The sequence below is a fragment of the Pelecanus crispus genome, chromosome 1 (genome assembly GCF_030463565.1).
Source record: "Pelecanus crispus isolate bPelCri1 chromosome 1, bPelCri1.pri, whole genome shotgun sequence".
NCBI lineage: Eukaryota > Metazoa > Chordata > Aves > Pelecaniformes > Pelecanidae > Pelecanus > Pelecanus crispus.
In genome coordinates, this window is record NC_134643.1 from 129,973,475 (window position 1) to 129,984,838 (window position 11,364).

Sequence of the window (11,364 nt, forward strand, 5' to 3'; positions counted from 1 at the left end):
GTCAGTAAAAGTACTGACAAACATGCTTACAGGATCAGGATACCTCTGAGGCTATTAAGTCACAAGGAAAAGGACATGGGGTTTGGTTGTCCTTGACCCACACATAGCAATTATTCTTCCATTTCCCTCCTCCTTGGGCTCCTGCCTCTTCCAACAGGAAAGCAGAAGAAAGATTCATACTCCAGAAGGATGGCTAGATTCACTGTGAGATTTAAAGCAAGACAAAACTTTTCCACAGTACTCACACATAAAAACCCCCTATCTTTACCTAACTTTTCCTGAACACAGAGTTCTTTCATATAGCTGCCCTTAAGGTTGAACATCCAGAGCCAAAGTCCTTCCATTCCAGAAATTAAGCCCTATGAGATTTAAACACCCACAAACCAATCCTTAAATGAGCAACACATACTCCTCCTCACAGCCAAACCAGCTACTTCTGTTCAGGACAGGGTCTATCCTTAAACAAAACATTTACCATTCTTCTGCTTTGGTCTTCCATAATGCTTCTTTAGCCAGCTACAGCTCCAGAGTTAAAGTTTTATACTTGTACTTCTTCCCCAGGTGCACCTATTTGTATCATTTAAATGCTTGCAGGTGTGTTCACCAAGGCTGCCTGGCAGTTAAAAAAAAGCTTCTCTGTTTTTGAAAAAGCAGTTATTGGACTTAGGCCCAAATTGTGAGTTTTTTAAAAGCAATTTTGAAATAAATCTTTTAATTCATTTTCTTCTTACAACTTCGCGAACAATTCTAAATTCTAAACAATTCTGTAATGTTTACATCCCTACAATGTCTGCAACGCTTTTGTAAACAAGAGCATTGTTTGATATAATACATATGCACTAGAAAATTACATTCATTAATCCCTCCTCACTGTACAGGTTTTAGAAGTATCACAGTAATTTAATTCCTGGCCCTGCAGTCAGGAAAGCAGGTGGGCCCGCTTACCTCCGTGACAGGTTAGTAGAGGGGCCTGTGTGTGTCACATTGCGTCACGCTGGCAGTGTGCTTCCACGCAGTCCACCCAAGGCAGAGCAAATCAGAAGGTTGGAGTATTCTGCTGCAGGCACGCAAGTGCTCCCATTGCTTAGGGAAGTCAGTTTTCCCTTTGTTATTAAGTTTCCATCTGCATTAGGCAGGACTACATTTTCTCAGTTTCACTTTTTATTATCCTGCAGCTGACTCAGAGACAATTTGCTGGAGGAAGCTGAGCAGCTAATGACTACTTGAGTCAAGCGTTAAGCTAGCACTGGAGTCCTCGCAAATCCTGCTCACTCAGTAAGTTTTTGCTGATGGACTCAAACAAAACTGCTTAAAACCTGACACTGCTGGGTGCTTGGACACTCAGTTCTTAAATCCTAGCAGGATTCCCAAATTTGCTATTCCCTCACCTGCAGAGCCTCATCTGCTAGGCGTTCTGAAAGGCTACACTGTTAGTCTCAAAATAGCTAGAGGTACAGCTTTCTGAGCATTGAGATCATTGCTGTGCATTAGGAAAGCCATATCCCCAATTGTCACCAAGCAGTGTGGGTTGCGAAGTCAACACTGTTTGTGAAGTTGTAGTTGCCTTTTAGAATATTTCACCCAAAGCTGATAGATGCTGGCCTTGCGTACACGAGTTTCCTTATCTGTTTTGAGACTATCAACAGGCCATACGGTACTAGACATCTTAACAAGCAGGTTTCCCATCTTACAGAACTATGGGCTCACTTATAAGGGAAGGAGGTGTTTTACTAATGGTAAGACAACTCAGACTTAAGCCCTGAAATCAAGAGTATGATAAAAAATAAATCCTACCATGGATATAATTCTCAGGATGCAGTACTGAAAACTTGCTTCTTGTTCTTCAGAGCTAGCTATGAGACTAAGACCTTATACCATATTTTTGTGAGTCTTTCATATTGCAAGCTGGCAGGGCAATAAAAAACATAATGTTTTCCAGCCACAAATTAGCAAAGGGACTGAGAAACAGTCTTTAGTCAACAGTGTATATCTCTCAGTAATATCAGACATCTGTCTTTAACAGCATAATTTTTAAATGCGGCATCTGATCAGTTCCCAAATTTTGGAGGACATTTTTAGGCATCAAAAGACAGAGTCTTACTGATTTGGAGGAGTAACATGAAAAGAAGAACCACGTGCAACCATTGATATACTGTTAGTGAAGCCCTCACTGCAAAGTCTGCATTTCCCTACAGCAGCAGCTACAAAACTCTTTGGACCAATGGATAAGTTTTAAAATAATGTATGTAAAAGCAACTTATGTGGCAGAATAAAACTAAAAAGCATTTTTAAAGCTGGCACCCTTCCTCTAAATTCAAAACAAAACCAGGCCTGTTGCACTGGGTGGCCTTCCCAGGTTCCTCACATTTGGGAGGCTGTCGTTCTTCAGACATTTCTCTCAGCGGCAGTACTGGTGTAGGCAGTTCCCAGCACTTGCCATTTGTTCCTGTCCTCAAGGTGTCCCCTTGGCTGTCCCCATATAGCTGTTAAGTGATGCCAGTCCATGCAGTGAATGAAGGAACTGATCTGAGTTTAAAATAACTCTGCCTGTTTGTAGGGGAAGAAAAAAAACCTGCCTAAGTCAACTCTTTGCCCAGAGAAATGCCTGTGGGATATTGGTTCATAGTCAATGAGTTTCTTCAATTTAGTGAATGTTTCCCACCACACGTGCTTTATCTCAGTGTGCAGGGCAAAGCCAGTGCACTTAAGCCAGGCATTTCTTTCACTGGCATTGCCAGCTTACATAGTCCCTACCTCAGTCTGCACCCCCAGCGCATTTCAGCCTCTCAACTAAACCGGTGGGGAGAGGGTGTTATTTTTCACCCAGGTAAGTCCTTTAGTCTGTTTGGGGTGGCTACACAAACACCTATGCCAATCCAACAAGAGCAAGGGTAACGAGCCCCAGGCAGGGAAGACAGGGGCCCGGAGAGGCTGCAGCCAGCACTGCTGCTGAAGAAGCCTGTGCAGAGCCGCAGCCCCCTGCTCTGGGTAGGCAGGGGCAGAACAGGAGAGCACAGGATGCGCACCCACATTTTCTCCGGGAGGGAGTGCACTGGGGTGCTCATTACACAAACCATGGGAGTCAGCGGGGAATCTCAGGAAAATCTGGGCAGAGATTTCTGTTGCCGGTAGAATTACATTAGGTGTTTTAGCCAAAATGTGCACAGTTGGTTTTCTGGTTTTTGTCTCTGTTTTGATACAAAGCCTTACTCTAAGGAATAAAGGAAGTTGCTAATAATAAAAATATGACTATTAAACTGTGCCTGGACAGTATTCAACAGAATATTTACAAAATTTTCCACTATGCAGCAACACCTTGTTCTATCATTGCCTATGCTGAGTACACCTCTACCCTAAGTCTTAGTGAGGACATTATGCCTTTAACTTACATGAAGAATTAAAAGGCAATCTGATTAAAAGCTCCTCTGTTCTTTGGCTAGTGTATTGCCACCCAAGCCTTGCTGGTTCCCCTCCTCTTGTTTCTCCATGCTCCCAGACTGGTAGAGGCTGATAGAATGTACGTAATTGATTGGGGAGGCCTTGATGAAGAGCAGATTCATGATGATTCTCTGAAAAGATGCCTGGAGCGTATTTGCAAACTTCAAAGACATTCACGTCTTCTCCTGAAAAGCCACAAAAGACTGTTTACAGTAAGCAGAGACTTCTACAGAAAGGAGAGAGAGAACCTGGAAGTTTTATAAGCTATGACTCTAGAATAGGGATATACAGAGAGGATTTGGCCATTTCAAACATATGCTAGTCCGTACCTGAGGCAGCACTCAAGGCTTCTCTTTTTTTTTTTTTTCTTTAATGAAGTCCTCTTTTTCTTTTCTATAAAGGTTTAGTGACAAGATTGAGTAGTCACAGGCTTCTGTGGGAACTGAGGAAGTACAAGTGTAGTTTTGTCCTTATTCTTTGTGTAACACTAGGATCAGACACAGGGAAGAATGAGTCCACAAATTTTACACAGGAGATACTTCTTGAGCTGGGGTCAGGGCCCAGGAGCCAGCGACCTGAGTGCCGCCCAAGGCTGCCACTGAAATGGCGGTGGGGGGAACAAGAATATGGGCAAAGGGATGGGAGACAAGACAACTTAGTTTTAGCTGTCTGCTGTAGGTGAATAGCTTCTAATGGCACTCCCTTCCTATGTGTCTCTTGCTTGGGTCTTGGAGTAAGTCCCCTTTCGAGGCAAGAGGAAGCGGACTAGCAAAGATAGACCCATGCTGCTTGCTGTGAGCCTACAGTGTTATGTGCCTGACCCAAGAAGGAACTGGCCTGGTGTCTTACTGGGGCTGCCTCGCTTGCCTGGCTCCAGCGCGAGTGTAGTACTGCAGCGGAGAGGCTTGCCTCACTCGCCCCTTCGCCCCGTGTGCACAGCCAACAGGCTGCTGAAGTCACTGTCCTGTGGTCTGAAGAAAGCTGTCCTCAGCCCAGCCTAGCAGGGATTGCTGCTCCTAGCGACTACCCAGAGCAGAGCCTGATGAAATATCCAGCCCCTCACTCCCAGCCTCTGGCCCACGTCCCAGCTAAATATCTCTGTCATGCCAGTGAGTCCCTCACTCTGCCGTGCACCTCTCTTGGCAGTGGAGGATTTGCCCTGGCCTCACTGCACGTAAGGGACGGGGCAGGTATGTCCTGGGGTTTCAAGGAAGGGCCTTGCCAGCGCTCTCCCCTCTTGTGCGAATGGGTTTGACTCCTGCTGCCAGGGGTGAACACCTGGCAAGCTTTGACCTTTGCAGGTGGTGGTTGTGCAACATGGTGCAACTGCCAGGAGCGTTCAGGTTAAGCAGCAGTAGCCTCAGCTGTCTGAGGAATGCCCAAAGTTGCTAGTACTCCTTATTAAGTGAGAGAGAGATTTTGAAGGAGTAAATATTGTTACTTAGAGGCAGCACTAACTGTATGCTTCAGTTTGTGCACTGTCAGAACCATGTTGGGCTTTTTCCGTGGCTCGGGGTTGTAGAGGATGGAAGGGAGAGTGGCTTTTGACTAAAATGGCAAGGGTTGTTTTCCCAAGTGGAAGAACAAACTGAAGGAACATGGCAGTTCAGTGAACATTGAAAAGTTCTGTGTCAGGCTCTATTTTTCATATCCCTAGATTCCTTGCTAGCTTGGATTTTTAAAACCTTCATAACTTTTATCTCTCTGCATTCAGATCTCTCCGTCCTCCCCACTGGACTCCAAATTATATTGCCTCCCTCTCTCACTCCCCAAGCTTATGCACTGCCGTGTCTTCCCAAATGCTCTTTTCCATGTTCCAATTAGATTAAGGGCTTGCCTGCACAGGAAAGTTGTGCTACTATTAATTTGCAGTTTGCTTTAAAGAAATTATATTAAACCTGGGCAAAAGGCCATGTGGATACCCTGGTATTCCTTTGCAGGAATACAAATGGCTTATTTCAGGTTAGATCAGGTCAATTAGGAACAGGAAGAACTTGCAAGGCAATAAATTTTCCTACGCCAGAACAAAGAGAGTCCAGAAGCTTCTCCTGCAGATTGTGTCCTCCAAATGGGAAGAAAGGTTGGGGGCATGGTCTTGAGCTCAGCAGGAGCCACAGTCTGCTGGACAGAGGTAACATACCGCCAGTCAGCTAGTCCCACCAAAGCAGAAGCCTCCGCTGCCATTAAGTTCTGGCACGTGCTGTGAGGCAGGCTGCTTCACACTGCAGCAACTGCCTTTTTCGTACCCAAGGCAGCCTGGTCCGCAGCACTCATAGACCAGGAGTAGGGACTGCTGCCTCTGTGCAAGGTGTTTGCTACCACTGCATTCCTACAGGTGTTAAAGTTATAGCCCTTTGCCAAAAAAAAAAAAAAAATAGTATGATCTTGCTCAATAGGAAAAAGTTATGCCTACCCATCTACTGCCCCTCTTTGAACACTGCATGAATGCCTGGAGTTAGCTGCATTGGTTTACAAGTGGACTGCAATTTTATGAATGTGTCTTTCTCTTGTAGGCAAGCTCAAAGTAACAGAAGGTGAAGACAAAAGAAGAGAGACTTATAGCAGCAAGAAAAAATGAAAGAGGCACGTCGGTAGGTCTTGGGTGCTGTATATTCTCATTGCGCACTGGTTTGAACTGGTAAGCTAGTAATTGCCTAAATCCAAATAGGCACCTAGTCAAGATATTAAGCAGCATTAATATTATAATTTGAAGAAGGCACTACTGCTTCTCACTTTGGTTTCTGTAAACCTTTTCTCTTCCAGTTACCATTTCTAAATACCAAATGTAACTTTTATATCACCTTAGAGGAGCCTTTGAAAAACCTCTAGAGGATCATTGACCAAATACTAGGGTGATGACAGCTCAAAAATGCCCATGGGATTGTCAGGGTCCTGAAGACACCACCAGCCCTGACTGTTCCCCCCACCTGCCCGTGGCCCAGGACCCCATGTCAGCCCCCCGGGGCACCCCCCACCCTGCCAACAGCCCAGGGCCCCATGTCAGCCCCCGAGGGCCATCAGCCCCTCCCCAGCAATGCCACAGTGGCTACAGCCACTGCCCTCGCTGCCTTTGCTGTGCCCTGCCAGGAACTAAAATACCTAAGTCATGAAGCCTGAGGGGCAAATGAACCAAACACAATAGTGGTCTTCAAGAGAAAGGCCCACCTTCCTAGTTCCCTCACTGTTGCTGTTGAGTATTGATTAGGTCTGTCCCTCGGCCAGTGAAGGATCTCCAGCAACCGCAAGGGAATGGAAGCAGTGTAGAGACTTGTAATACAAAGTTTCGTATAGGTGTGAACAGAGGAGTGGGAGGGCCTAGGTGTGGAGGCACCAGCAGGAGCACTCAGCAGGGGAAGGGCTCTCTGAATGGCCTGTGTTAATGACACCTGGATTAGCAGGTCATCAAGACCACAGGGCATCTACCTGCTGTTTCACAAGAGGCTCAGATCTAGAGACAAAGTGAGTAGTCCTGATGACTGCCAGACTTGGGACAGGATGGAGCTACTGCCAGCTCCAAAAAGATATAAAAAGATATCCAAACCCTGTGCATGGTCACCAACCCAAGAATAACCCAGGAGACATGAGGACGACTTGATAGATGGCATCCCTTGTTCTCCATTGGCATCACAACAGATCCTGGACCTATTATCTGAGCACAGTCTTCATGTTGCCTGGATGACTTGAACATGCTGACCGGGTGCCTGGTGGCTGCACTTGTGAGTGGGAGACTGTGAATGTGGGTGAGTGAAACCTCTTTTGTTTCGGTTTTTATTTTAAAGAAAATAACTTTCCCCTCCTTAAGGTCTGCTCCCCCTCCCCCCCCCCCCCCCCGAGATGTTTTCTGTATTGTTCATACAGTGTCACAACAGTATTTCCTACAGAGGAACAAGGAGTAGTAAATAGGAGCACCCAGCTGGGTAGTCTTTCAGTTGTATCTCTTGTGATGGTAGCAGAGAAAGAACCATAAAAAAATTTATGTCAGGAGAAAAGAGTCTTTTTTCTAGATGGGTTCTTCAAAGACCACCCTGTCCCTTTTGCTGGCTTTGGTCAGCACTGCAGGTCACACAGCTGGAGCTCTGGCCCATGCCATTGTAGGAGGGTTAGCTCAGGCTTCACTTTGCATGTTGCACCCTTACAGCTTAACAAATCATAAGAAGGCAAAGGGGTTTTGAGACATCTAGTCCATCACACTGCTTTAAGACTAAATGTATCCGTACCCTCTGGATGGATGCTCACCAGACTGGATCTCCAGAACATCAACTGCATCCCCAAACTGGGGGAGGGTTCCCAACCCCAGTAGCAACTGGCCTTTCCTAAGAGCAGGGTACCAGGCTGTCATCATGTCACCACAGCCACCGCTCCTCAGCTGCGAGCCAGGAACCCCTGCTTCATGCTGAGACTGAAAAGCTGCTTAGCGAGCCAAGGGCTCCCAGCTCCTTTCAGAGGCCCACGGGCACGGTGGAGCTGTAACCCTCCCACCCCTTTCAGAGGCAGCCGCCTCAGTGCCTGCAGGGAAGCGGGAGCTGCTGCTGCCTCTGTGTGAGACAGCAGCTCCTGTTGAGTTCCCCTTTGTCTAAAAGATGGCACAATGCTGCTGTTCAGCTCCAAGAAGTGGCTGCATGGCTTGTTGTTGCATGCCACCTCACTTTGGAATAACTTAAGTCTCCTTGTACTACAAGCTCATTGCTTTTTAGCCTATTCATAGTAAACAGGAAGATTAGTTTATTTCCTTCCTCTTTGCAGTTACTTTTTATATATTTGTGTATGGCTATTTTCCACCTCTTCAGACTTCTCTTCTTGAGACTAAATTGTTTTTCATTGTGCCTTACAGTTCATATCTTCTGAACTTCCAGTACAGCAGTGGTTTAACATTTAAATGAATACAGTGTTTTTGAAATGAGGTGGACTAACAGGCATGGAAACAGAGACTTCTGTCTTCACAGATTAGATACCACAGTGGTAGGTGTAGTGAGAACTCCATACCTAACTTGTGATCTGGAACATCTCTAGAGGCAAGAAGATAATGTAGCAATGAAATTTATCTAAGTGATTCAGATTTCCTCTTTAATCAATAGCCTCCAGGCTGTTTCAGCCTGCTAGGATTCATCTGTGCCAGATGTGGTTGTGTTTTTGTGATACAGACAAAACACTGCAATAGCAATGAAGAGTGTTAACCAACTCATTCCACATAAATTGCCAGCCTTGTGGAGGCAGAGCATTCAGGCAGGGTTCATCTAATCATCTGTAGATGGCTACATGGAAGGCTCTCCAGCCAAGCTACTCACCTCAAGCCCCTATTACAGCCTCAGCGGAGAAAAAGACACTCTGAGGTCATGAATCATCTCATCCTAAGGTAGATATTTAAAACAGGCCAGATAAGACATATCTTTAAAGTGCCTATGGGGCAACAGGCTCAGATGTAGAGATAAACACTGTAGACATCTAATTAGACATAAAATTAGGTGAGCTGAATCTCACCTGTGGAGTCCATTAAACTGGTGACGCACAGGTCAAAAGCCCCACTTCCTGTGGTGAATTTTCAGAGCACACTTTCTGCCTTTTTGAATTTACAGCCACCTCAAAACAGCCAGATGTTATGGCTGCTGAGAGACATATGAGGGTCTTCCACCAAATGGCTGAATCTTCTTACTGATTTTCAAAATAATAAAAAAAAATCCATCCTTCTGTTTTAGTTTAGTATTTAAATAATCATTTTTCAGAACAGGAATAGTTGCTTTTTCACTTCTGCTCATGCCAGCATGTGGAGTTGGAAAAGCAGATGCTTGCATTAGGAAGCACTGATGTTCATCATGGCTAAAATAATGATATTCTGCAAAGAGGGATTTTTAGGTTGGATTCATCTGATACAGTTGAACTGTAAAGATTTATCTTGCAGAATCTTTGGAAAATATGTGCTTCAAAACAATGTTTTTTACTACCATAGAATTTTCTCCCCCTCCCCTAATTTTTATTCCTTTGTTAATAGTTTGTAATTAAGGAAAAAGGTTCTCTTGATACCATAGCACATCTCCTGACCCACTTCAGTGCAAATGCATACATAACCACTTGTTTGTTTATACTTCTACAGGTGTTGGTGCTGTGCAGATATGGGCTGTGGTTAAGGTTTCGTAATGGAAAATCTGACAGACAGTTAACTAATCCATGAGTCATATTTCGTAATAGCCTAAAGGTCTCTGATGTTCAACCTTCATTTGATACCCTTGCCATCAGGGAGTTATACATAACCCATCTGAAGAACATTCTTTATATAGATGACTGCATGCTGCCCTTTTATACCTGCAAGAATGGGCATTGCACTTACTGAACCAAGGAAGTCTTCTGTCTCCTTTCTACCCCTCTCTGTGAGTCTGTTTGCAGGACTGCAGAGGCGCTCTGCAGGAAACTCACCTGATGAATGAGAACAGTGGAAATCTCTCTGCTTAGTTTAAGTCCCCTGTAGGGCCTAGCTGAGAGGTAATGAGAGGGTCGGGGAGGTGGTTTTGGACTCCGTTCACCCTAGCCCTTCTGAAGGAATTTCTCATTGGCACAGCTCCAGTAATAAAAGTAGCAGTGGAACTACCAGTACTAACAGAGCTCTGCTAATTTTACTTGTGTATGGCTCACTTCTGTTTAAGGCGGGCCAGATAGATACAGAACGAGACATGCTTTGGTCAGACCATCCCAAACGGGCATCCCATCGTTGCTGACACCAGCGGAGTTGAGCCAGCATTAGCAATGCCAAGGTGTTTATAGGAAGACTTAATGCGGAGAGGACTCGTCTAGAGAAGCTACCCCTTTATTTTCTAGCCAAAAGGTGAAAAAGCAACACATTAGGGTACCATAACTTTGTTGTTTTTCAGGACTTCTCAAGTCCCCTCTCAAAGGCAGCAAAGGATGTTGGCATTGCTGCTGTTTCCAAAGCTAAAGTAAGGCAGACACATGACTTCGGTAACTGCATGTGAAGTTTACATACTGTGAATCATCATAATAAAGAAACCTATACAAAATCCCAGTGTGTCATTAAAGCTGGAATATGTTTGCCATACTAAATTCTTTTAGGTTTGATTTGGCTTCTTTTTTACAGCTGTAGAATAGTAGAATATCTCAGGGATATTAACTCTTTGCCATTGCAGGAGAGAAAGTTCTGGTCTTCATGAATACACCCAGTATAAAACACAGCAGAAGGTTATCTTATTTTTTGAAACACTCTGGCACAACAACTTTTACAGCAGTGCCAAATGCTAGACAGCAATGAGAGCAGCTGAGAAAACAAACAGAAAGAAGAAAGCAGAGGAGAAGAGTTGCATCCCAAGCTTTAAACTTAGGCTGTCTTTTTAAGAAACTCTGCCATTTCCAAATAACTGTTTTATAATTGTACCTTAAGATATCAGCAGACACCACAAGTGACGTCTGTGGAGCACGTGAGTTGCCTGCTGTATATGGAAAACTGCCTACTGAGGGTCTGGCACAGTGGGAGGGGGAACATGCCCAGCCTGACTGTAGGCACCAGTGAGGAGGTTAGTCATCCTGCTGAGTCAACAGGAGACACAAGCACCTCCAAAGGGTGCTTCTGCCTACTTGTCATCTAACGTTAGACAGCTAAAGTTACGTGGTATGAGCCTATAATGACAGACTCATATGCATGCTCATTTATGTATGAAATTCATCTTACATGGATGATCTGGAGTACCAGATCCAAATCTCTGCATCTAGAGTAAAGCTGGTGTTGGACTGGGCAGGGGCTTGTAGTGGCTGTTTTTTAGGGCTGTCCTTGCAGCCCTTCTCAACAAATGCAGAAGGTGAGAAAAGGCCAAATGAAGGTCCCAGTAGGATTCATGTTCATGCAAACCTAGCACCAGAAGCGGGGCAGCAGTGTTTGAATTCTGACAAGGAAGTTGCTAAAAAGGGGCTAAGAGAAGGGAAAGG